Raw genomic sequence first — 26648 nt, 5'->3', positions numbered from 1 at the left:
ATATATATATATATATATATATATATATATATATATATATATAGACATATGTCGTACCTAATAGCCAGAACGCACTTCTCAGCCTACTATTCAAGGCCCGATTTGCCTAATAAGCCAAGTTTTCATGAATTAATGTTTTTTCGTCTACCTAACCTACCTAACCTAACCTAACCTAGCTTTTTTTGGCTACCTAACCTAACCTTACCTATAAATATAGGTTAGGTTAGGTTAGGTAGGGTGGGTTAGGTTCGGTCATATATCTACGTTAATTTTACCTCCAATAAAAAAAAATTGACCTCATACATAGAGAAAAGGGTTGCTTTATCATTTCATAAGAAAAAAATTATAGTAAATATATTAATTCAGGAAAACTTGGCTTATTAGGCAAATCGGGCCTTGAATAGTAGGCTGAGAAGTGAGTTCTGGCTACTAGGTACGACATATATATATATATATATATGTCGTACCTAGTAGCCAGAACGCACTTCTCAGCCTACTATACATGCCCCGATTTGCCTAATAAGCCAAGTTTTCCTGAATTAATATATTTTTTCTAATTTTTTTCTTATGAAATGATAAAGCTACTCATTTCATTATGTATGAGGTCAATTTTTTTTTATTGGAGTTAAAATTAACGTAGATATATGACCGAACCTAACCAACCCTACCTAACCTAACCTAACCTATCTTTATAGGCTAGGTTAGGTTAGGTAGCCGAAAAAGTTAGGTTAGGTTAGGTTAGGTAGGTTAGGTAGTCGAAAAACAATTATTTCATGAAAACTTGGCTCATTAGGCAAATTGGGCCTTGCATAGTAGGCTGAGAAGTGTGTTCTGGCTACTAGGTACGACATATATATATATATATATATATATATATATATATATATATATATATATATATATATATATATATATATATATATATATATATATTTATATATGTCGTACCTAGTAGCCAGAACGCACTTCTCAGCCTACTATGCAAGGCCCGATTTGCCTAATAAGCCAAGTTTTCCTGAATTAATATATTTTCTCTAATTTTTTTCTTATGAAATGATAAAGCTACCCATTTCATTATGTATGAGGTCAATATTTTGTTGTATTACTGAATCTTAATTGAATAAATATAATATTTTAGTTCTGTTTTTGTACTCTATTTATTTGTAATTGACATTTATAGGATATCTGTCCCTTTCTATTTCAGATCTGAATTAAAAAAATGAGATAATACCCTCATTTATATCCTATTTTACATTATATTATATTACATATAGTATACCCTATGTATATTAATTAATAAATTAGTAAGAAGGTATTAAAAACATTTGCTCGAAACATTTTAATGGAGGTAATTAAAAAGAGTATAAAAAGGTTTTTTAAAACGTTTCCAATTCACGTTCTCTGGTCGTTTTAACAATTTCTCAAAATCCGTTTTTTAAAAGTACTTACAAATGTGCCGAAAACAATGAAATGTCGTTTATAGCTCGTTTTTAAAATGTGAAAATGTTTGCTGTGATTGGCCTTTCAATCACAGCAAATTTTAATTTAATTTAACTTTCAATTTTACAAGCAGAGGATATAAATGACACGATACAACTTGAAAAGACACGTAATCTGAGGATTGCATTGGAATTTAAACAGGGAGTAGCACGGAATAAGGTCATAGTACTTTACGGTACTACAACAGGAGTGATCAGCATTAATGCAGAGCATCGAGTTGTTTGTGATACAAGAGGATAAATATCGCTCTGAATTGTTTAGAAAGAAACAATGCACTTGATTCTGCTTTAGGTGAAAAGGTGGAATATATAGGGTGTTTCTAAGCAAACGACGTTAGGAAGATTTTGAAAAAAATACATAGATCTCCAGTAGCGTTCATAATGAATGCCCTGGACAAAGGTTCCAGTAATAAAATGGAATAATGGATAACATTCTATGTTTATAATAGAGTTAAAGATCTGACAAAAATAGTTATTCTAGACAGTTATGTTAGTCTGAACAGTTACTTTTTGTGCAAATTACGCTGTTTATTTAATCTTTTATCTTTCGCATTTGAATTTTGAGGAAGCCTTAAGAAACTTTGATGAAACATTTAAATATGGAGAATATGGATAGAATGACGCTAAAGTGGTGAGATTTACATATGCGTGGATGAAAATGCCCACATGCAAGCAGACGATCTGCTACAAGATTGAAATCTGCGAGAAATTATGTGAATAAATAACTAAACAGATACATGGTGAGTAATAATAATATTTATATTTATGTTATTCCGAAATAAAGAGTCATATTGGTATTATTAATTTTCATTCTCACCAAACTTATATCTGGATCTTTCTTCTACAGAGGGGTATCTACAACAACAGGAAGTCTACCCGGGAGAACTTGATAACGAGGAGATCGAGAGAGCTGTGTGGGAACCGACCTGTGAGATTTATATTTATTTAATTTATATAGAATTTATATTTATGTTAATTTATATATTTCGATAGCAATTAGTATGATGTTAAGTGGACTGTATTTCTGCAATAATCTCAAAAATCGAACCTTACACATTAGGGGGGGGGGGTATATTAAATTTATATATATGCAGTCAATCAAACTACAGTATTAAACTACATATATTAGTATATAAATTGAGGAGGTGCCTTATCTTATTGTACAGCAATCTTAGTCCACCAGGTAAAACTAGCATGTAGATGCCAAGTTATCCTCGTGAGAAGCTAGCTTCCATCACCCAAGTAACTGATGTACCAAGATTAATTCTTGCTTCCTCTTCCTGTTCCTGTCAAAGGGCACTAGCTGTAAAGCCGGAATCCTAATATATGACAGCTATATCAGATGAAACACTGTATATTATATAAGATAAGGACCAAGGCTTAATTACCTGTATTTAGAGGCTCTTTCTCGTGCTAAGCAGTTCGCCCTATATCTACCTAACATTAACTGGTCAGAAATGATTAGATAAACGGGTTTCGGTAAGACACTTCCCTTGTTTATGTTGACAGCATGTTGATGATGGTAGAACACTAATTTGATCTCCATAACACTTCATCCAAGAGAATTATAGGAGCTGAATTTGCTCCCCAGCGCCTCTTGTCTTAATAAACAATGGCAGACCTCTCTCCACCACTGACGCTCCTGGCTCACTTTGTCCAGATATCAATATGTGGTAGAAGGGTCACATTTACTCTATTTTGATACTGATAATAAGTTAATTCAAATGAGATGTTTTTATGATATTAAAAGTCCAAAGACTAATGTATTTAAGAATAATTCCCAACAGAATTGCTGGGGAATTTATAGTACTATATGGCAATGATGTCCCGTTTTCTATTGACGGAAAATTCCACTACAAGCTACATTTTCTATGGATTAACTTGTGTATACAACACAGCAGCAATATTATCTGCCTATTGTATGTAATATTATAAAATGGTGTCGGGTTTTCTGACAAGCTGAACATTATTACTATAAACTTCTCAGTTATATGTAAGCAGAGTGATTGTTAGTTTAAATAAAAAATAAATTAATTAAAAATATATATAAATGTGTATAATTGCACCTATATAAATCTTTATTAAGAATGTGATGACTACAATGTGTAGGACTTATTAGTATTAATTTTAGGGGAGGCTATCTTGTTGTTGTTGTCCAGTGTGTAGCAGTGCCCACAAGTATTGATTTTAGAGGTGGGGTAGCCCCATGCATAGTAGGACAGGAATCTCCCCCTCCCATACCAAGGCTGGCTGGTGGGTGACCTCAGGGCAGGTGGATGACCCTTATGGACCCCTGGGGGCGGAGCTTATTCAGATCGATAGTGATATAAGCTGTCGCTTGACCCCTCATCCTGGTGGCTGCCCTCAGTATGAAATCACTAGTGAATTGTGATAGAGCTCCTGTTCAACCCTCCTGCTACGCCTTCGTCATGAGAAAACGGTGCAATACTCTACTCAGTGATGTGATTTTCCCATTGAAAATATAGGATAATTTTCCCATACCCATTGTGAGTGTTTTGTAGAAACTTTAGTGAAGAAAGAACATAATCACAACTATTTGGATACAACGTAATTATGACAAGTTTTATTTTCCCCTTTCATCTCGCAGTGAAATTTCCTTTCATCTTATACAACTTCCCTGTTTGATGTTCTTGATCATTTTGATGACTCCTTTCTCCTCTCTGATCATTCCTTCTGATATTTTGATACTCATTTTGACTAAGTCACGACACTGCACTCACTTCCATCATAAATTTTTCCGTTGTTGTTTATGATGCTGATGTTGTTTTTTCATCTAAATTTTTTTTTGCAACATTCATCGTGATTTTGTTTGCAACTTTCATCTTGATCATTTGCAACATTCATCTTGCATCACCATCTTGCAACATCATCTTGCAATGTCGTGCAACAATACATCTGGGTGACTGAACCACCTGTGCAATCCTGCATTGTTACAGGATTCGTCGTTCGGTGCCTCAGTTACCTTTTTCTCTACTCCTCACTGGTCTTCGGGTGGACTAGCCAACTGCCTTAATGGACTGGGGGTGAAAATGCCAATTACCTCAATGGATTGTGGGTGGTCTAGTGGCCTGCCTCACTGGGGGCGGACTACCAGCCTGCTTCACTATGGGTGGACTCTCCGGCTGCCTCACTGGGGGTAGACTAGTCGCCTGCCTCACTGGGGGGTGGCCTAACCGCCTGCCTCACTGATCTGGGGATGGAAAAGCCGCCTGCCTCACTAGTCTTGGAATGGACTATCCGCCTACCACACTGGTCTGGGAGTTGACTAGCCGCCTACCTTACTGGGGGTGGACTTTCCGCCTGCCTAACTGGGTATGGACTAGCTGCCTGCCTCAATGGGGGTGGACTAGCCGCCTGCCTCACTGGGGGTGGACTAGCCGCCTGCCTCACTGGGGGTGGACTAGCCACCTGCCTCACTGGGTGTGGACTAGCCGCCTACCTCACTGGGGGTGGACTAGCCGCCTGCTTCACTGGGGGTGGACTAGCCGCCTGCTTCACTGGGTGTGGACTAATCGCCTGCTTCACTGGGATTGAACTAGCCACCTGCCGCACTGGAGGTTATCTTGAGGTTATCTTGAGATGATTTCGGGGCTTTTAGTGTCCCCGCGGCCCGGTCCTCGACCAGGCCTCCACCCCCAGGAAGCAGCCCGTGACAGCAGACTAACACCCAGGTACCTATTTTACTGCTAGGTAACAGGGGCATAGGGTGAAAAAAACTCTGCCCATTGTTTCTCGCCGGCGCCTGGGATCGAACCCATCACCACAGGATCACAAGTCCCGCGTGTTGTCCGCTCGGCCGACCGGCTCCCTCCTAACCTCCTGCCTCACTGGTCTGGGGATGGACTAGCCGCCTTCCTCACTGGCCTTAGGGTGGACTAGCCACCTGCTTCACTATATGTGGACTAGCCACCTGCCTCACTGGTCTGGGGGTTGACTAGCCGCCTGTCTCACAAGGGGGGGGGGACTAGCCTCCTGCCTCACTGGGGTTGGACGTGCCGCCTGTCTCACTAGAAGTCGACTATCCGCCTGCCTTACTGGTCTGGAGATGGACTAGCCTCCTGCCTCACTGGTCTCGGGGTGGACTAGCCGCCTTCCTCACTGGCCTTAGGGTGGACTAGCCACCTGCCTCACTGTGTGTGGACAAGCCGCCTGCCTCACTGGAGGTAGACTAGCCGCCTTCCTCAATGATATGGGGGAGGATTAGCAACCTGCCTCACTGGGGGTGGACTAACCATCTGCCTCAATGGGAGTCGACTAGCCACCCGTCTCACTGGGGGAGTACTAGCCGCTTGCCTCACTGGTCGTGGAGTTGACTAGCCGCCTGCCCCAATGGAGGTTGACTAGCTGCCTGCCTCACTAGGGTTGACTAGCCGGCATCCCCACTGGACTTGGGATTGACTATCAGCCAACCTCTCTGGGGGTGGATTAGCCACCTGCCTCATTGGTCTGGGGATGGACTAGCCGCCTGCCTCACTGGGGATGGACTAGCCGCCGGCCTCATTGGGGTTTGGACTAGCCGTCTGCCTTACTGGGGTTGAACTAGCCGTCTGCCTTACTGGGGTTGAACTAGCCGCCTGCCTTACTGGGGTTGAACTAGCCGTCTGCCTTACTGGGGTTGAACTAGCCGCCTGCCTTACTGGGGTTGAACTAGCCGCCTGCCTCACTTGTCTGGGGGGTGGACTAGCCGCCTGACTCACGGGTCTGGGGGTGGACCAGCGGCGTGACTCACGGGTCTGGGGGTGGACTAGTGGCCTGACTCACGGGTCTGGGGGTGGACTAGCCGTGTGACTCACGGGTCTGGGGGTGGACTAGCGGCCTGACTCACGGGTCTGGGAGTGGACTAGCGGCCTGACTCACGTGTCTGGGGGTGGACTAGCCGCCTGACTCACGGGTCTGGGGGTGCACTAGCGACCTGACTCACGGGTCTGGGGGTGGACTAGCCGCCTGACTCACGGGTCTGGGGGTGGACTAGCGGCCTGACTCACGGGTCTGGGGGTGAACTAGCGGCCTCACTCACGGGTCTGGGGTGGACTAGCCGCCTGACTCACGGGTCTGGGGGTGGGCTAGCGACCTGACTCACGGGTCTGGGGGTGGACTAGCGGCCTGACTCACGGGTCTGGGGGTGAACTAGCGGCCTGACTCACGGGTCTGGGGGTGGACTAGCCGCCTGACTCACGGGTCTGGGGGTGCACTAGCGACCTGACTCACGGGTCTGGGGGTGGACTAGCGGCCTGACTCACGGGTCTGGGGGTGGACTAGAGGCCTGACTCACGGGTATGGGGGTGCACTAGCTGCCTGACTCACGGGTCTGGGGGTGGACTAGCCGCCTGACTCACGAGTCTCGGGGTGGACTAGCGGCCTGACTCACGGGTCTGGGGGTGGATTAGCCGCCTGACTCACAGGTCTGGGGGTGGACCACCGGACTGACTCACGGGTCTGTGGGTGGACTAGCGGCCAGACTCACGGGTCTGGGGGTGGACCAGCGGCCTGACTCACGGGTCTGGGGGTGGACTAGCGGCCTGACTCACGGGTCTGGGGGTGGACTAGCGGCCTGAATCACGGGTCTGGGGGTGGACTAGCGGCCTGACTCACGGGTCTGGGGGTGGGCTAGCCGCCTGACTCACGGGTCTGGGGGTGGACTAGCGGCCTGACAACCGGGTCTGGGGGTGGACTAGCCGCCTGACTCACGGGTCTGGGGGTGGGCTAGCCGCCTGACTCACGGGTCTGGGGGTGGACTAGCGGCCTGACTCACGGGTATGGGGGTGGACTAGCCGCCTGACTCACGGGTCTGGGGGTGGACTAGCGGCCTGACTCACGGGTCTGGGGGTGGGCTAGCCGCCTGACTCACGGGTCTGGGGGGTTGACTAGCAGCCTGACTCACTGGTCTGGAGGTGGACTAGCGGCCTGACTCACGAGTCTGGTGGTGGACTAGCGGCCTGACTCACGGGTCTGGGGGTGGACTAGCCGCCTGGCTCACAGGTCTGGGGGCGGACCAGCGGACTGACTCACGGGTCTGTGGGTGGACTAGCGGCCAGACTCACGGGTCTGGGGGTGGACCAGCGGCCTGACTCACGGGTCTGGGGGTGGACTAGCGGCCTGACTCACGGGTCTGGGGGTGGACTAGCCGCCTGACTCACGGGTCTGGGGGTGGGCTAGCCGCCTGACTCACGGGTCTGGGGGTGGACTAGCGGCCTGATTCACGGGTCTGGGGGTGGACTAGCCGCCTGACTCACGGGTCTGGGGGTGGGCTAGCCGCCTGACTCACGGGTCTGGGGGTGGGCTAGCCGCCTGACGCACGGGTCTGGGGGTGGACTAGCGGCCTGACTCACGGGTCTGGGGGTGGACTAGCGGCCTGACTCACGGGTCTGGGGGTGGACTAGCGGCCTGACTCACGGGTCTGGGGGTGGACTAGCGGCCTGACTCACGGGTATGGGGGTGGACTAGCGGCCTGACTCACGGGTCTGGGGGTGAACTAGCGGCCTGACTCACGGGTCTGGGGGTGGACTAGCCGCCTGACTCACGGGTCTGGGGGTGCACTAGCGACCTGACTCACGGGTCTGGGGGTGGACTAGCGGCCTGACTCACGGGTATGGGGGTGGACTAGCCGCCTGACTCACTGGTATGGGGGTGGACTAGCGGCCTGACTCACGGGTATGGGGGTGGACCAGCGGCCTGACTCACGGGTCTGGGGGTGGACTAGCGGCCTGACTCACGGGTCTGGGGGGTTGACTAGCAGCCTGACTCACTGGTCTGGGGGTGGACTAGCGGCCTGACTCACGGGTCTGGGGGTGGACTAGCGGCCTGACTCACGAGTCTCGGGGTGGACTAGCGGCCTGACTCACGGGTCTGGGGGTGGACTAGCCGCCTGACTCACAGGTCTTGGGGTGGACCACCGGACTGACTCAAGGGTCTGTGGGTGGACTAGCGGCCAGACTCACGGGTCTGGGGGTGGACCAGCGGCCTGACTCACGGGTCTGGGGGTGGACTAGCGGCCTGAATCACGGGTCTGGGGGTGGACTAGCGGCCTGACTCACGGGTCTGGGGGTGGGCTAGCCGCCTGACTCACGGGTCTGGGGGTGGACTAGCGGCCTGACAACCGGGTCTGGGGGTGGACTAGCCGCCTGACTCACGGGTCTGGGGGTGGGCTAGCCGCCTGACTCACGGGTCTGGGGGTGGACTAGCGGCCTGACTCACGGGTATGGGGGTGGACTAGCCGCCTGACTCACGGGTATGGGGGTGGACTAGCCGCCTGACTCACGGGTCTGGGGGTGGACTAGCGGCCTGACTCACGGGTCTGGGGGTGGACTAGCCGCCTGACTCACGGGTCTGGGGGGTTGACTAGCAGCCTGACTCACTGGTCTGGAGGTGGACTAGCGGCCTGACTCACGAGTCTGGTGGTGGACTAGCGGCCTGACTCACGGGTCTGGGGGTGGACTAGCCGCCTGGCTCACAGGTCTGGGGGCGGACCAGCGGACTGATTCACGGGTCTGTGGGTGGACTAGCGGCCAGACTCACGGGTCTGGGGGTGGACCAGCGGCCTGACTCACGGGTCTGGGGGTGGACTAGCGGCCTGACTCACGGGTCTGGGGGTGGACTAGCCGCCTGACTCACGGGTCTGGGGGTGGGCTAGCCGCCTGACTCACGGGTCTGGGGGTGGACTAGCGGCCTGATTCACGGGTCTGGGGGTGGACTAGCCGTCTGACTCACGGGTCTGGGGGTGGGCTAGCCGCCTGACTCACGGGTCTGGGGGTGGGCTAGCCGCCTGACGCACGGGTCTGGGGGTGGACTAGCGGCCTGACTCACGGGTCTGGGGGTGGACTAGCGGCCTGACTCACGGGTCTGGGGGTGGACTAGCGGCCTGACTCACGGGTCTGGGGGTGGACTAGCGGCCTGACTCACGGGTATGGGGGTGGACTAGCGGCCTGACTCACGGGTCTGGGGGTGAACTAGCGGCCTGACTCACGGGTCTGGGGGTGGACTAGCCGCCTGACTCACGGGTCTGGGGGTGCACTAGCGACCTGACTCACGGGTCTGGGGGTGGACTAGCGGCCTGACTCACGGGTCTGGGGGTGGACTAGCGGCCTGACTCACGGGTATGGGGGTGCACTAGCCGCCTGACTCACGGGTCTGGGGGTGGACTAGCCGCCTGACTCACGGGTCTGGGGGTGGACTAGCGGCCTGACTCACGGGTATGGGGGTGGACTAGCCGCCTGACTCACGGGTATGGGGGTGGACTAGCGGCCTGACTCACGGGTATGGGGGTGGACCAGCGGCCTGACTCACGGGTCTGGGGGTGGACTAGCGGCCTGACTCACGGGTCTGGGGGTGGACTAGCGGCCTGACTCACGAGTCTCGGGGTGGACTAGCGGCCTGACTCACGGGTCTGGGGGTGGACTAGCCGCCTGACTCACAGGTCTGGGGGTGGACCACCGGACTGACTCACGGGTCTGTGGGTGGACTAGCGGCCAGACTCACGGGTCTGGGGGTGGACCAGCGGCCTGACTCACGGGTCTGGGGGTGGACTAGCGGCCTGACTCACGGGTCTGGGGATGGACTAGCGGCCTGAATCACGGGTCTGGGGGTGGACTAGCGGCCTGACTCACGGGTCTGGGGGTGGGCTAGCCGCCTGACTCACGGGTCTGGGGGTGGACTAGCGGCCTGACAACCGGGTCTGGGGGTGGACTAGCCGCCTGACTCACGGGTCTTGGGGTGGGCTAGCCGCCTGACTCACGGGTCTGGGGGTGGACTAGCGGCCTGACTCACGGGTATGGGGGTGGACTAGCCGCCTAACTCACGGGTATGGGGGTGGACTAGCCGCCTGACTCACGGGTCTGGGGGTGGACTAGCGGCCTGACTCACGGGTCTGGGGGTGGGCTAGCCGCCTGACTCACGGGTCTGGGGGGTTGACTAGCAGCCTGACTCACTGGTCTGGAGGTGGACTAGCGGCCTGACTCACGAGTCTGGTGGTGGACTAGCGGCCTGACTCACGGGTCTGGGGGTGGACTAGCCGCCTGGCTCACAGGTCTGGGGGCGGACCAGCGGACTGACTCACGGGTCTGTGGGTGGACTAGCGGCCAGACTCACGGGTCTGGGGGTGGACCAGCGGCCTGACTCACGGGTCTGGGGGTGGACTAGCGGCCTGACTCACGGGTCTGGGGGTGGACTAGCCGCCTGACTCACGGGTCTGGGGGTGGGCTAGCCGCCTGACTCACGGGTCTGGGGGTGGACTAGCGGCCTGATTCACGGGTCTGGGGGTGGACTAGCCGCCTGACTCACGGGTCTGGGGGTGGGCTAGCCGCCTGACTCACGGGTCTGGGGGTGGGCTAGCCGCCTGACTCACGGGTCTGGGGGTGGACTAGCGGCCTGATTCACGGGTCTGGGGGTGGACTAGCCGCCTGACTCACGGGTCTGGGGGTGGGCTAGCCGCCTGACTCACGGGTCTGGGGGTGGACTAGCGGCCTGACTCACGGGTATGGGGGTGGACTAGCCGCCTGACTCACGGGTCTGGGGGTGGACTAGCGGCCTGACTCACGGGTCTGGGGGTGGACTAGCGGCCTGACTCACGGGTCTGGGGGTGGACTAGCGGCATGACTCACGGGTCTGGGGGTGGACTAGCGTCCTGACTCACGGGTCTGGGGGTGGATTAGCCGCCTGCCTCACTTGTTTGGGGATGGACTAGCCCCCTGACTCACGTGTCTGGGAGTTGTGGTGGAGTAAAGTGGGAACGTCTTGTACTCTGATGAGCCAGTTGTAATAAATAGTTTTATTAAATGTCTAATGAGGTAAGACTTGAGTACTTGTTGATGATTGTTTGTGTTCAGTGTATATATTTTGACTTGTAAATCTCGTGGTTAAGTTACGTAATATATATTTTCCTTTGAGGGGACTTTGTAAGCCCAATAGGCTCAGGGATCTGTACACCGGTTGATTGACAGTTGAGAGGCGGGACCAAAGAGCCAGAGCTCAGCCTTCGCAAGCACAACTAGGTGAGTTGAGTAAACATCCCAACACCACCACTTGAGTAAACATCCCAACACTACCACTTGAGTAAACATCCCAACACCACCACTTGAGTAAACATCCCAACACTACCACTTGAGTAAACATCCCAACACCACCACTTGAGTAAACATCCCAACACCACCACTTGAGTAAACATCCCAACACCACCACTTGAGTAAACATCCCAACACTACCACTTGAGTAAACATCCCAACACCACCACTTGAGTAAACATCCCAACACCACCACTTGAGTAAACATCCCAACACCACCACTTGAGTAAACATCCCAACACTACCACTTGAGTAAACATCCCAACACCACCAGTTGAGTAAACATCCCAACTCCACCACTTGAGTAAACATCCCAACACCACCACTTGAGTAAACATCCCAACACCACCACTTGAGTAAACATCCCAACACCACCACTTGAGTAAACATCTCAGCATCAGTAGCAGAGAAAATATTCCAACACTAGCGGTTGAGTAAACATCCCAACTCCTGCAGGTAGACATCCTAACTGCAGCAGTTGGGTAAACTTCCCAACACAATCAGTTCAGTAAACATCCCAGCAACAAGAGTATAATAAACATACCAACACTCTTCTTAATGTTTGAGTTTGAGGTTGTTTGAGTAAACATCCCCAACTCCCTAAAGTGAGTTGAGGGAACAGTGTTGGAGAGGTGTCAAGTGAGTTGAGGGAGTAGTGTTGGAGAGGTGTCAAGTGAGTTGAGGGAGTAGTGTTGGAGAGGTGTCAAGTGAGTTGAGGGAGTAGTGTTGGAGAGGTGTCAAGTGAGTTGAGGGAGTAGTGTTGGAGAGGTGTCAAGTGAGTTGAGGGAGTAGTGTTGGAGAGGTGTCAAGTGAGTTGAGGGAGTAGTGTTGGAGAGGTGTCAAGTGAGTTGAGGGAGTAGTGTTGGAGAGGTGTCAAGTGAGTTGAGGGAGCAGTGTTGGAGAGGTGTCAAGTGAGTTGAGGGAGTAGTGTTGGAGAGGTGTCAAGTGAGTTAATGGGGCAGTGTTGAGGAGACAACAGATGAGTTGAGGGAGCAGTTTTGGATGTGTGGCGGTTGGGTGTACAAAGTGGTCCCTATCGCCAGCCCAAGTGATAAGAGCTGCCCCGGCTGCCTCGCCCACAGACGTCACTTCCGTGGATGGCTCACAATAGTTCATCTTCAAATCAAGCATTTTTCGCCATATGCAGTCAGATGTTTTATTTGAAAACAATGAATATACTTTAATCCTCTCTCCCCCCCCCCCCCAACCAAAAAATATAAATACGTTTAATTAAACGTATTTAATTAAACGAAACTTTTATTAACAGTTATTTTTGTTGAATTGGTACAGTTCAGGGTGCGGCCGTTGACGCATGCGCACTGATGTAGCTGAAGGCAGGCGTCATAATATATCCGGAGCTGAAGACAGACACGACTCAGAATATCTCAGGAGCTGCGCGTCAACTGGTATGTGCACCCATATTCACAGTATCATATTCTCACCTTTTGACATTATTTTATATTCATGTATTGTATGTAGATGGTGATCATGTGTAATTTAGTTTGAGGAAATATAAACGGTTTTGTTTATAACATTGTGTGTTGTTGGAAATTGGAGCCACGAACGATTGACTCGGTGTGACAGTGTTTATCTCTATTTCTCAGTATATATGTCTGGTGACCTTATATTATTTATATATCTTTCATTATTATGCACCCCATACTCACCCCGTGGGAGGTGGTAGAAAGGTTTACAGAGGGGTATAATAGGTACAGGAACTGAACCCCATAGTTCGTTTAGCTAAGCAAGTGACAATCTTTTGATGCTAGTTACACAATTGTTATTGTTACATACACACGTACATATATATACATCCATGTACACATATACATATCAATAATCTTTTTATATCACGTGTTTCAACAAAAAAGCTCACAACAGTCACTATACAAGGCACTTTACATCTATGGTGAGTCACGCAGTTACTAGTCTTGCTCCACACCCACCCAACTGGGGGGGGGGGGGGCAGCTCTACAGTCATGTGCTCCACATCCATCCAACTGGGCGGCAGCTTTACAGTCATGTGCTCCATACCCACCCAACTGGGCGGCAGCTTTACATTCATGCGCAGACTGCACCTACAGTTAGCAAATTTTTGATACTTCGCTAAGATTCTTGGCCGTACAACATGATGAATACTTACACATTTCTGATAGATTTTTTTTTTTTTTATTTTTATTTTTACATGCAAGCATGCGTAGAACGTACAAGAAAAACAGAACAAATATAACATAGAACAAAGTACAAAGCACACATATGTACAAGGACAAAGGAACAAATCAATAGAAGACCAGCCAGAAGGGCTGACCACAAAAAAATGCATATACAAACAATACACAATTAGTAACACAGTGTAAAACAAACATAAGGGAAAACCCCAGGACAAAACGCACACAAAACAAGCCTGCTAACACCTCAAATACATACAGAGAGGCGAGAAACATACAAGAATAAGGACAATAACAATAAAGAAAACAGATCCGCCATAACAAACGGAAGGCAAAACATAAAGAGCACACGCCAACAGCCTGAAGGGCACACAATATGACAAACAAGTGCACACGACATCCATAACCGAACACACTAACGCATAGGAACCGCACACCCCCCCACGAGCCATACAAAAAAAAAACCAATACAAACCGGAGCACGCAGGAACCGGGAAACAATACCCACCCCCACCCACTCACATACACACCCCACAACCAGGCAACACAAAATACATAGAAATCACTTGCGAGGAACCTCGTAAGAAATGTACTTCTCCGGGAACTGCTCACGAGGATATTTCGACTTGTAAGCTTCCCAGACGAGATCTTCAAGGTCGGTAGGGTTTTTGATCCCCCGCGCTCGAGCGGGTATCATAAACTCGGGAACATCTATATCTGGCGGCATCGGCCAAAGCCTAAGGTCACTGACGCAAGTCGCATAACGAGGCTGGGGAGCGCCAACCACGCCCTTCGAGGAAGCAGATGACACCGGAGAAGCGGGCGAGGGACGCCGAGCCTGCCACGCCTTCGCCATCGGAGCAGGTGTCGGACGCTGAGACGACAGCACTTCCACGGATACCGCAGGAGACACGGAAGGGACTGCAGGAAACGGAAGAGGCGGCAAGACCGCTGCCGAGGAAACGGGTAACGAGGAAGGGGCCACAGAACATCCAGAGCGAGCATCCTTTCTCAACATCACCACCAGGCCACCCCGCTCACCACCAACTACAGCAGGGGGAACCACCGCCCACGAAGAACCGGAGCCATCCGACGCAGGACCCTCGGACACCGGACCAGAGGTTGAGGCCGAAACGCCGGCACCGGCATCCTCAGGCAAGTGTACCTCCGCCACCACCGTAGTGTGCACCACATCCGGAGCCACCCCACCGTCAACGGAAGGACGACACTCGTCGAAGTCGCCAACATCAGCCCACACAGAAGAACGCCGGGAACGCTTAGGCTCGGGCCGCACATCATCAGACCCGGAGGCAGACTCAGCGACCCGCGCAGCACCAACCGAGCGAACCGACGCACGCCGCAGCACGGCAGCCTCCTCAACCACACGGGGCACCAGGCCAGGCACAGGAGGGAATTCCGGATCCACCTCAGCTCCCAGCACAGCCGGGACAGACGGCGAGGGTGCAGGGACCGGGACAGACACAGCAGAGGAAGAACTGGAAGACGAGGGGACCGAGCAAACGGCAGGCGGAAGAGGCTCAGGGACACCAGCTGGAGCACTAGGCGAGGACCCAACCTCCGGAGGAGATGCGGCAACAACAGGGGGCGCAACAGGCGGAGCAACAGCTGCTACAGAGGGCACCTCCTCAGCCGAAGAGACGTCCATACCCACCGAATCATCCCCCACAGGAAGGGGCGGGAAATCCTCCTCACTGAAGAGGTTCACTGGTGCAACAGGAGGCGCAGAACAGTCAGCAGCCTGATGGCCCAAAAGACCACAACGATAACACGTCCGCGGCTGACGGGCGTAAAACACCCGAACGTTGAACCCCATAAGGCGCACAGAGGACGGAATATCCGCCCGGAGTCTCATGCCCAGGGTGCGAATGTTAGACCTCACACCCTTAAGAGGACTAGAAGACACCACGTTCACTCTCACACTAACAACTGCGCCAAACCGCCCGAAATACCGCCGTAGCAGAGCCTCTGGAAACTCCAAGGGAGCCCCATGCACACTGATGTAAGTAAGTGCACCACTTCTATCCGAGAGGGTGACAGTGCCCGCACCATCCGGCAGGGGCAGTGTCCGCCCCTCGTATCGCCGGAGAAAATCGCGATACGCCGCCTCCTCTGCAAACTTCACAATGGCCCTACGGGCCGTTACCAACTCTACCCCATAAATCGCAAACACAGGGACAGAGAGCAGTTCACAAGCCAGGGCAATCTCCGGGTAACCAGCCCGCACAGAGAACTCTAGTCCCACAGACTGAGCCCGGACGACTGGGGGTAGAGGGACCCCCATCGTAACGCCACGTCAGCACAGGCGAGCAGACACACACCCGCCCCCAACCGGCCGAAACGGGCAAAACACATTTCTGATAGATGATACTTACACATTTCTTGGACTACATTGATCGTGTTATCTCTGAATTAAGCGATTTTTTCTCAAATAGAAATTGTATTGGAGGGGATCTAAACATTCCCTCTAATGCGTTATGCGTGGTTTCCTCCAAGGCTCAGGGTCCCCCTTCTTCCAGCCAGAGGTGGTATTCCCTTCCTTTATATATATATAAATATATATAATATATATATAAATATATGTCAAGGCCTTGAAACTTTTTAATATACATGTATTGTTTAGATACGAAAATACTGTTGGTAAGCTGTTAGTTAGGAACAGCCCTCGTAGTGATAATTGTGTCATTTATAAAATACCTTGTAAAGACTGTAATAAGTTCTATGTTGGGCAAACATCTAAAGATTTGAAATGTAGAATTTCGCAACATAAATACTCTGTAAGACATGGCCAATTGTCTAATGCTTTGTTCATCTATCAGAAGATGCTCACCAAATTGATTGGGAGATGGCTTCTTCAATAACGAATTGTAAAAGCACCTATACCAGAAACATAATTGAATCTGCTTTAATACAGATCACAAAAGAAAGTAATTTAAACATAAGCAGTGGTCTATATAACTTAGATTCATATTTAATAGATCAATTAAAGGGCAATTTAAGTAGGATCATTGGAACACATTTGTCTCACTAATTCATTGTATATATTTACTATTTTATGCTATAATTATCTATGTGTGGGCCTGTGTGTGGTTGCTGCATCAGATGGGCCAACGGGCTCCATCAGATGGGCCAATAGGCCCTCTGCAGTGTACACGTATTTTACCTCACCTCTCTCCACCATTCTCTCCTGCTTATTTATGTCCAGTACTCGATCTGTAAAATCACTCCTTCTGAAGATGTATTATTATACGAAATTACTTAAGGAAATTCCTGTTTCATTTTTCCTCCGTGGTCTGACATTGTCACATTTTTAATCACGTGTTTATTTTCGTGATATACACACACACACACACACACACACACACACACATATATATATATATATATATATATATATATATATATATATATATATATATATATATATATATATATATTATTTTATATACCTAGACGGGGTATATAAATATATATTTATATATATATATAGGTATATATACCACCTCTGGTGCAAGTGTAGGGACCCATTTTATAAGTATACACCATATACATATATATATTGGTGTATACTAGCAGCAGGTTTTCTTTTAAACATGTCTCGTTGAATATGACGGCATATTCTGAATTTACTATCATCTGATTTAGGGCTTCTATCCCTCTAACTATTTTCCTAGCAACAGGGCTTAGCTGAAAGAGGAGTTCTCCAAAACTCATTTTCGTTATTTCAAGGTGAAGAAAAAAGTGAATTACTATAGACTGTATCACACTTATTTATACAATTTGCACAACGTCTCGAACCTCCATGGTTCATTCTCAAGTGAAAAGAAATTACAGAACTCGTTGATTTATACCCGTACTGGGTCAGGTGATAAGACAATAAAGGTAAAAACAAGGGGGATACATAGGGGATAAATGGGGTCGAAGCACATAAGAACATAAGAATAAAGGTAACTGCGAAAGGCCTATTGGCCCATACGAGGCAGCTCCTATCTACATACAAAGATTTTTCAGGTGTAATTGGCCTGTAATGTTGAACAGTGTCTTCTGTGTTGGCATCGTTATGTTCTGGTCTTGTCCTTACTCTCATGGTGGGTAGAGTAAAGAGTTCCGTGATTTGGGTGTTCATGGTAGGTTGTTCTATTCATATGTGAATTGCTTCAAGAATTTGTAATCTTCTTGCATCTTGGGTTTTGTCAATTATACAGGTATTTTTGTTAAACATTTCTCTTGTTAGGGTGATGTCATGGGCTTGTCTCATGTGATTCCTGGGGGCACCGGATTGAAGATGACATATCAAACGCCTCGTCAGCTTGGTCGACGTACATATGTACTTAGATTGAAGGTTACATCCTTCGTGGGGGCAAGTGTACATGTATACAACGCTTGACTGCTGTAGAGGGTTCTCCGTCGGCTTCGGGCTGTTTTTGATAAGGAGTTCGAAGTCGTCTTGGTTTTGTAGAATATGATCAGGTCTATGCTTTGGTTAGAAATGATGCTTTTTACTCCTTTTCGGATTATTTCTTTCATTATTCTTTCGTCTTTTTTTTTGTTCATTGTGCATTGTTGATTTCTAATATAATTTTATTTAGGTATTGTGGTTTCTGTTCTAGGTTCAGGATTATACCATCGGTCAAAGTGTCTTCTTATAGCAGCGTTTATTTCAGCGTTGCTAAATCCGTTGTTCACCAATACCTGAGTTACTCTTTCAAATTCTCTACTCACGTTGCTCCATTCAGAGCAGTGGGTAAGCGCTCGACGAATATAAGCATTGAGAACACTGGCTTTGTATCTTTGGGGGCATTCACTTCTACCGTTCAGGCATAATCATATCTTGGTGTGCTTAGTATATACGTTGGTGCTTAAAGAGGTTCCTGTTTTTGCTATTAGTACATCCAAGAATGGCAGACTGTTATTTTCACTATTTTCATGTGTAAATCGGAGTACTGACTCTCTCTCTGGATGGCTTTTTAGATCAATTAGTTCGTCTGAGTCTTTTTCTATGACGAATATGTCATCTACATGACGGCATTATACAGTTGTTTTTTCTAAAAAACAACTGTATTTTTTGTGTTTGTTTTTGTAAAAATAAAAAGCCAACTGTATATTGCCGTTATGTAGATGACATATTGTATTATTGACATTTCTTCACCTTGAAATAACGAAAATGAGTTTTGGAGAACTCCTCTTTCAGCTAAGCCCTGATGCTAGGAAAATAGTTAGAGGGATAGAAGGCCTAAATCAGAAGATAGTAAATACAGAATATGCGGTCATATTCAACGAGACATGTATATATATATATATATGTATATATATATATATATATATATATATATATATATATATATATATATATATATATATATATATATATATATATATATATATATATATATATATATATGTCGTACCTAGTAGCCAGAACTCACTTCTCAGCCTACTATTCAAGGCCCGATTTGCCTAATAAGCCAAGTTTTCCTGAATTAATATATTTACTATAATTTTTTTCTTATGAAATGATAAAGCAACCCTTTTCTCTATGTATGAGGTCAATTTTTTTTTATTGGAGTTAAAATTAACGTACATATATGACCGAACCTAACCAACCCTACCTAACCTAACCTAACCTATATTTATAGGTAAGGTTAGGTTAGGTAGCCAAAAAAAGCTAGGTTAGGTTAGGTTAGGTAGGTTAGGTAGACGAAAAAACATTAATTCATGAAAATTTGGCTTATTAGGCAAATCGGGCCTAGAATAGTAGGCTGAGAAGTGCGTTCTGGCTATTAGGTACGACATATATATATATATATATATATATATATATATATATATGTATATATATATATATATATATATATATATATATATATATATATATATATATATATATATATATATATATATATATATATATATATATGTATATATATATATGTCGTACCTAGTAGCCAGAACTCACTTCTCAGCCTACTATTCAAGGCCCGATTTGCCTAATAAGCCAAGTTTTCCTGAATTAATATATTTACTATATTTTTTTTCTTATGAAATGATAAAGCTACCCTTTTCACTATGTATGAGGTCAATTTTTTTTATTGGAGTTAAAATTAACGTAGATATATGACCGAACCTAACCAACCCTACCTAACCTAACCTAACCTATATATATAGGTAAGGTTAGGTTAGGTAGCCAAAAAAAGCTAGGTTAGGTTAGGTTAGGTAGGTTAGGTAGACGAAAAAACATTAATTCATGAAAACTTGGCTTATTAGGCAAATCGGGCCTTGAATAGTAGGCTGAGAAGTGAGTTCTGGCTACTAGGTACGACATATATATATATATATATATATATATATATATATATATATATATATATATATATATATATATATATAAATATATATATATATATATATATATATATATATATATATAAATATATATATATATATATATATATATATATATATATATATATATATATATATAAATATATATATAAATATATATATATATATATATATATATATATATATATATATATATATATATATATATATATATTTATATATATATTTATATATATTTATATATATGTCGTACCTAGTAGCCAGAATGCACTTCTCGGCCTACTATGCAAGGCTCGATTTGCCTAATAGGCCGAGTGATTTTCTTTATTTTCAATAAATTGTTTCCAATTGGTTTATTTTAAATATTATTATTATATTATATTAAGAACATAAATTATTGATTTAGTTATGTTCGTTTAGGATAGGTTAGGTAGGGTTGGTTAGGTTCGGTCATATATCTACGTTAGTTTTAATTAAAATTTTAAAATAATTAGCTCATACATCATGAAATGAACAGCTTTATCATTTCATAATTAAAAAAAGAAAACATATTGAAATTCTGGAAAACTTGGCTTATTACGGAAATCGGGCCTTGCATAGTAGGCCGAGTACGACGTTCTGGCTACTAGGTATAACATATATATATTTATATATACTATATAGATGTCATGTCTGTGACTGGAAAAAAACATGCTTTCTTTGAAAAACTTTGTTTTTCAAGTGTTTATCATGTGAGGGAAATCTTCGAAACCTATTTACTCATTGGTTTGAAACTTTGACACAACATTGCATTCGAATAGGCGAGTGTTTTTATATACCTACTATATACATGCCTGAAATGTGACAGGAAAAAACATGTTTTTTTGAAAAACAACGCCATCTGTAGGGCATTAGGGCAACACGCTGTTATCTCATAAAGTTCTTCACCGTTTGCTTTGATATTCGGACGCAACGTTCCATTCAAATACGTACGTGTTTTTATATACCTACTATTTAGATGCTACACCTGTGACAGTTAAAAACATGCGTTTTTTGAAAAACAGCGCCATCTGTTGCACGTAAGAGAAACACACGAAATACAAAATATGTTACGATTCCTTTTCAATGTTTCCGATTGCAGTGATAAATTTAATTTTCTTAGATTTCGATTTATTTTCATTTTGATTTAATTATTTTTTGTGCCGTTGCATGGGAATTGAGCTGTGATTTTTACCATTCCGTTCATTTCGTGGATAGTTATCTTGAGATGTTTTCGGGGCTTTAGTGTACCCGCGGCCCGGTCCTCGACCAGAATTCCACCCCCAGGAGCAGCCCGTGACAGCTGACTAACACCCAGGTACCTATTTTACTGCTAGGTAACAGAGGCATAGGGTGAAAGAAACTCTGCCCATTGTTTCTCGCCGGCGCCCGGGATCGAACCTGGGACCACAGGATCACAAGTCCAGCGTGCTGTCCGCTCGGCCGACCGGCTCCCTATGTATAGCGTATTTGTTTCTTTTTTCATTGTTTTTTATTTTGTGTTTTTAACTGTTCTTATTTTTCAGTGCAATTGGTGGTGAAATTGAGCTGTGTCGATTGATCTGCGTTTGAATTTAAATATTTCGTTAGTATTTTTTGTTTTTGTTTTGAAAACAAGAAAATGGACAACACGTTTATTTCACAGCTGCAAATGTGCAACAAACAGATATGAATCCACTGGCTACATCGTATCCTACTTTCTTAACGTTGTCAAAATGACGCGTTTGCGATAACACTCGGAAGTGCCTACGTATTACACATGGAATGCCAGTAGAAAATAATTTGAACGACGCAAACGAGGAGAGCGAGTCGACGAACAACTTGGCATATTCAAATAAACTACGATAGGCAGACTGTACACTATGCATCCAAATCAAGATGAATGCTTATTTCTTCGCATGCTGTTGGTAAATTTGCCCGGTCCAACCTCTTTGTAGCCATTGAGATTTGTCAAAGGCGTTACAAATGCCACTTTCTGTAGTGCATGTCAAGCTCTGAATTTATTAAAGAACCACTGACACTAGGATGTATGCATTAATGACGCGTCCAACACGCCACATACAAATCAAATTCGTCCGTTGTTTGCAATCATAGTGACCACCTTATGGTCGATCGGGAGTATGGTCGAGGGAGCCGGTCGGCATATATATATATATATATATATATATATATATATATATATATATATATATATATATATATATATATATATATATATATATATATATATATATATATAACTGAAAACTCACACCCCAGAAGTGACTCGAACCCATACTCCCAGGAGCAACGCAACTGGTATGTACAAGACGCCTTAATCCACTTGACCATCACGACCGGACATAATGAGGTGATAGCCGAGGCTATTTGAACCACCCCACCGCCGGCACTCGGATAGTAATCTTGGGCATAGCATGCTATGCCCAAGATTGGCATATCTTGGGCATAGCTTGCTATGCCCAAGATTACTATCCGAGTGCCGGCGGTGGGGTGGTTCAAATAGCCTCGGCTATCACCTCATTATGTCCGGTCGTGATGGTCAAGTGGATTAAGGCGTCTTGTACATACCAGTTGCGTTGCTCCTGGGAGTATGGGTTCGAGTCACTTCTGGGGTGTGAGTTTTCATTTGAGCAACACACGTGCTATTCTAAATATGTTACAATTCCATATCAATATTTCTGATTGCATTGATAAATTGAATTTTCATAGATTTTGATTTATTTTCATTATGATTTTATTATTTGGTGTGAATTGTGTTGGAATTTAGCTGTGTTGTTTACCATACCTTTCATTTCGTGAGTTTATTTTATTTTTTATTTTTTTCATAGTTTCATTAAATTTTTTAGCTTTTTCTTATACTTCAGTGATGGGAACATCAGATCACTTGATGTTCCTAATTTTCTGATGGGAACCTCAGACCATTTGGGAAGGCATCGGACGAGGGAGTGGGGAATGGTGGGGATGAGGCGGGGACTGAAGTGAGAGATGGTGGGGAGGGTGAGGGGACAAGGAAGGGGGTAATGGTGGGGAAGGACTAGGGGGTCGGGGGTGTTTGGGATGGTGGGGATAAGGAGATGGAGGAATGGAGAATGGTGGAGAGGACAAAGGGACAGGGGAGTGGGGCATGGTGGGAAGGAAGAGGGGATGGTGGAGTGGGGAATGGTAGGGAGGACTATCGGGCGGTGGAATAGGGAATGGTTGGGAGGCCGAGGAGACGGGTGAAGAGAGAATGGTGGGGAGGAGAGGGGGACAGGGAAGGTTGCTGAGCCACAGCAACGCGTTGCCAGGTACTGCTAGTATATATATATATATATATATATATATATATATATATATATATATATATATATATATATATATATATATATATATATATATATATATGTCGTACCTAGTAGCCAGAACGCACTTCTCGGCCTACTATGCAAGGCCCGATTTTTTAAAAACAGCACCATCTGTTGCACGTAAGAGAAACACACGAAATACATAATATGTTACGATTCTTTTTCAATGTTTCCAATTGCATTGATAAATTTAATTTTCTTACATTTTGATATAATTATTTTGTGTGACGTTGCAATGGATTTGAGCTGTGATGTTTACCATACCGTTCATTTCGTGTGTATAGCATATTTGTTTCTTTTTTCATTGTTTTATTATTTCGTTTTTTTAACTGTTCTTATTTTCCAGTGCAATTGGTGGTGAAATTGAGCCGTGTCGATTGATCTGCTTATGAATTTAAATATTTCGTTAGTATTTTTTGTTTTTGATTTGAAAACAAGAAAATGGACAACACTTTTTTTTCACAGCTGCAAATGTGCAACAAACAGATATGAATCCACCGGCTACATAGTAAACTACTTTCTTCACGTTGTCAAAATGACGCGTTTGCGATAACACTGCTGTATTCGGAAGTGCCTACGTATTACATATGGAATGCCAGTAGAAAATCATTTGAACGACGCAAACGAGGAGAGCGAATCGACGAACAACCTGGCATATTCATATTAACTACGATAGGCAGACTGTACACTATGCTATATATTCACTATGTATATGTACACTATATAAAACTACTTAAGACACTACACCATATATTCTTCTTTCGCCGCCCTACCTTGCAACCTACTTTAACTACAGAACCAATTATGAAGCCTCACTGGACATCTGCTTTGGCTCTGCACACTTTCAACAAGAACTACAGTTTCATACTGGACCAGATATTGGTAGTGACCACAAACCCCTCATTATAAAATTTACTAACTTTCAGCCATAAACCCACCCCCTAACGCTCCCCAAGTGGAACATTAAGAAACTAGATAAGAAAAAAATGGGCTGATACTGTCTGTCTCCCAGATACAGACGATGTAGACCCAAACACGCGACTGTCCACAATCACCTCGGCCATAAATTCTGCAGCCACCCAAATGCTCAAGAAAACTTCAGGACATAGGTCCAACAAACCACTTAAACCGTGGTGGAACGCGGAATGTGCACGAACAGTCGCTTTGCGCTCACTAGCCATACAAAAACAAAGACGTCAACCCTCCCTACAGAACTGGGTTAATCTCCGGCGGGCCACAGCAGAAGCCAAAAAAACCATACTGTCAGCAAAGCGATCATCATGGGCAAAATTTTGTGATAGCCTCACACCCACTACGCCACATTCAAAAGTCTGGGCTACATTTAACAGCATTAAAGGTCGCCCAACATTCCCTTCGTTTCCCCTGATGATCAACGGTTCACTCTGTCAAACACCTCAGGAGCGTGCAAATGTTCTTGCTGAATGTCTTAAAGTTACCCTCTCAACACCCTTCTTTCATGCCCAAGAACTCCCCCTCAGACAAGAAATTGACCGTGTCGTACTGCTACCCATGCTCGGCGTCGACAACATGTGCACCTTAAGCGAGCTACAATTAGCCTTAACCCGCCTACCTCTTGGCAAGGCACCTGGAGAGGATGGAATTCCATATGAACTCATTAAATATCTTCCATCGACTGCACATAGTATTCTTCTAAACTATTACAACCTATGCTGGACTCACGGAAATATTCCCTCGCAATGGCAGACCAGTATTATTCTTCCGTTCCTTAAACCAGGAAAAGACCCATCCCAACCTGCGTCATACAGACCTATTTCCCTACTATCATGCCTCAGTACAGTCATGGAAAGACTAGTACATACTCGCCTCCAATGGAACCAAGAGTATAATAATATTATACCGTCACTCCAATATGGATTTCGACCGCAATGCTCCACACTCGATCAGCTCTGAACTTGAACTCTGCCAAGTTCAGGTTCAAGTATGTTTATAGAGATAAGCAAGAAATACATCTCAAAGGGATAGAGTAGCTTAAGCTATTTCTACCTCCCTAGTACTCTGCCTTGAACATGAAATCCGCACCTCCCTCAGAAGCAGCAAATTTTGTATTGTTCTCTACTTACACCTCAAAGGAGCTTTTGATAGCATTCTTCATACTTGCCTCCTCGCAAAGCTTGCGCGTTTAGGCGTACAGGGAAGATTACTTTTATGGTTAAAATCCTATCTTACGAACAGGACCTCTAAAGTCTATATACAAGGCGAGTTTTCCGATGACATCCCAATACAAACGGGTGTCCCGCAAGGCTCCATACTAAGCCCAACCCTTTTTACTGCATTCTTAGCAGATTTGCCTAACACCCATCCTGTTCACCTCTCGGCGTACGCCGACGACTTAACATTTTATTATTCAGACAATGCCTTACCTAATACAGTCTCAACAATGCAAACAGCACTTGACCACCTCATAGATTGGACACAACAATGGGGCCTTCAAGTTAGTACTACCAAAACCTATTATCAAATTTTCACTAAAAAAAGACTTGCTCATCTACCCACCCTCACAATACACAACACTCCCATCCAACACGTACGAGAACATAAATACCTCGGCATGCACTTAGACTCGCCCTCACTTACCTGGAAAGCACACATTCAACACCTTAAACAGACGACCAACCCCGACTCGCCATACTGAAAGCCCTCACTGGCACCACCTGGGGAGCACTGTGAGATTTTTGTCTACGCCTACCTCCCTTAGGAGGTGGACTACAAGTTTAAAAGCTGCTCACGGCAGTTAAGCATGAGTCCATAAGAAAAAAGGAAAAGCGGGAGCAAACCGCCAGGCCTCCACCACTAGGGGTGAAAACCTGTCCACAATAGGCCGCTGGCTCCACCTAGTTAAACAGGACGTTAAAACTAATAAAGGGTAACCGACGGGTTCTCGCAATCAAATATTTATATTTGATGTGGCGCTATGAATTGGAATTCATATTCCCAAGAACAGCCGTCATATCAAGATCACATCAACATTTAATCGTAATATGCAGAAACATGTGTGGAATAATATGGTTGAAGGGTTGACAACAAAGCCCGTTTTCTATAACATAATAATTTATTAATAACAAGAGACTAACTACTACATTACCGAGTTTACGTTACGTTAATGTCCATCCAGTGGCACGATAACAAACAGCTAAATAGCAA

General features: G+C 45.9%; 1 protein-coding gene across 1 annotated transcript in view; it reads left to right on the top strand.

The window, feature by feature from the left end:
* The first annotated feature begins 12864 nt into the window (after nt 1–12864).
* Nucleotides 12865–26648, top strand: part of LOC123753853 (uncharacterized) — a 100596-nt gene continuing 86812 nt past the window's right edge. Inside the window, exon 1 of the mRNA XM_069301903.1 lies at nt 12865–12981. The gene's annotated coding sequence lies outside the window, so the exon portion shown is untranslated. The remainder of the gene's footprint in view (nt 12982–26648) is intronic.

The sequence above is a fragment of the Procambarus clarkii genome, chromosome 46 (assembly GCF_040958095.1).
Source record: "Procambarus clarkii isolate CNS0578487 chromosome 46, FALCON_Pclarkii_2.0, whole genome shotgun sequence".
Lineage (NCBI taxonomy): Eukaryota > Metazoa > Arthropoda > Malacostraca > Decapoda > Cambaridae > Procambarus > Procambarus clarkii.
Note: the sequence above shows the minus strand (reverse complement) of the source record. Positions and strands in the feature narration are given on the sequence as shown.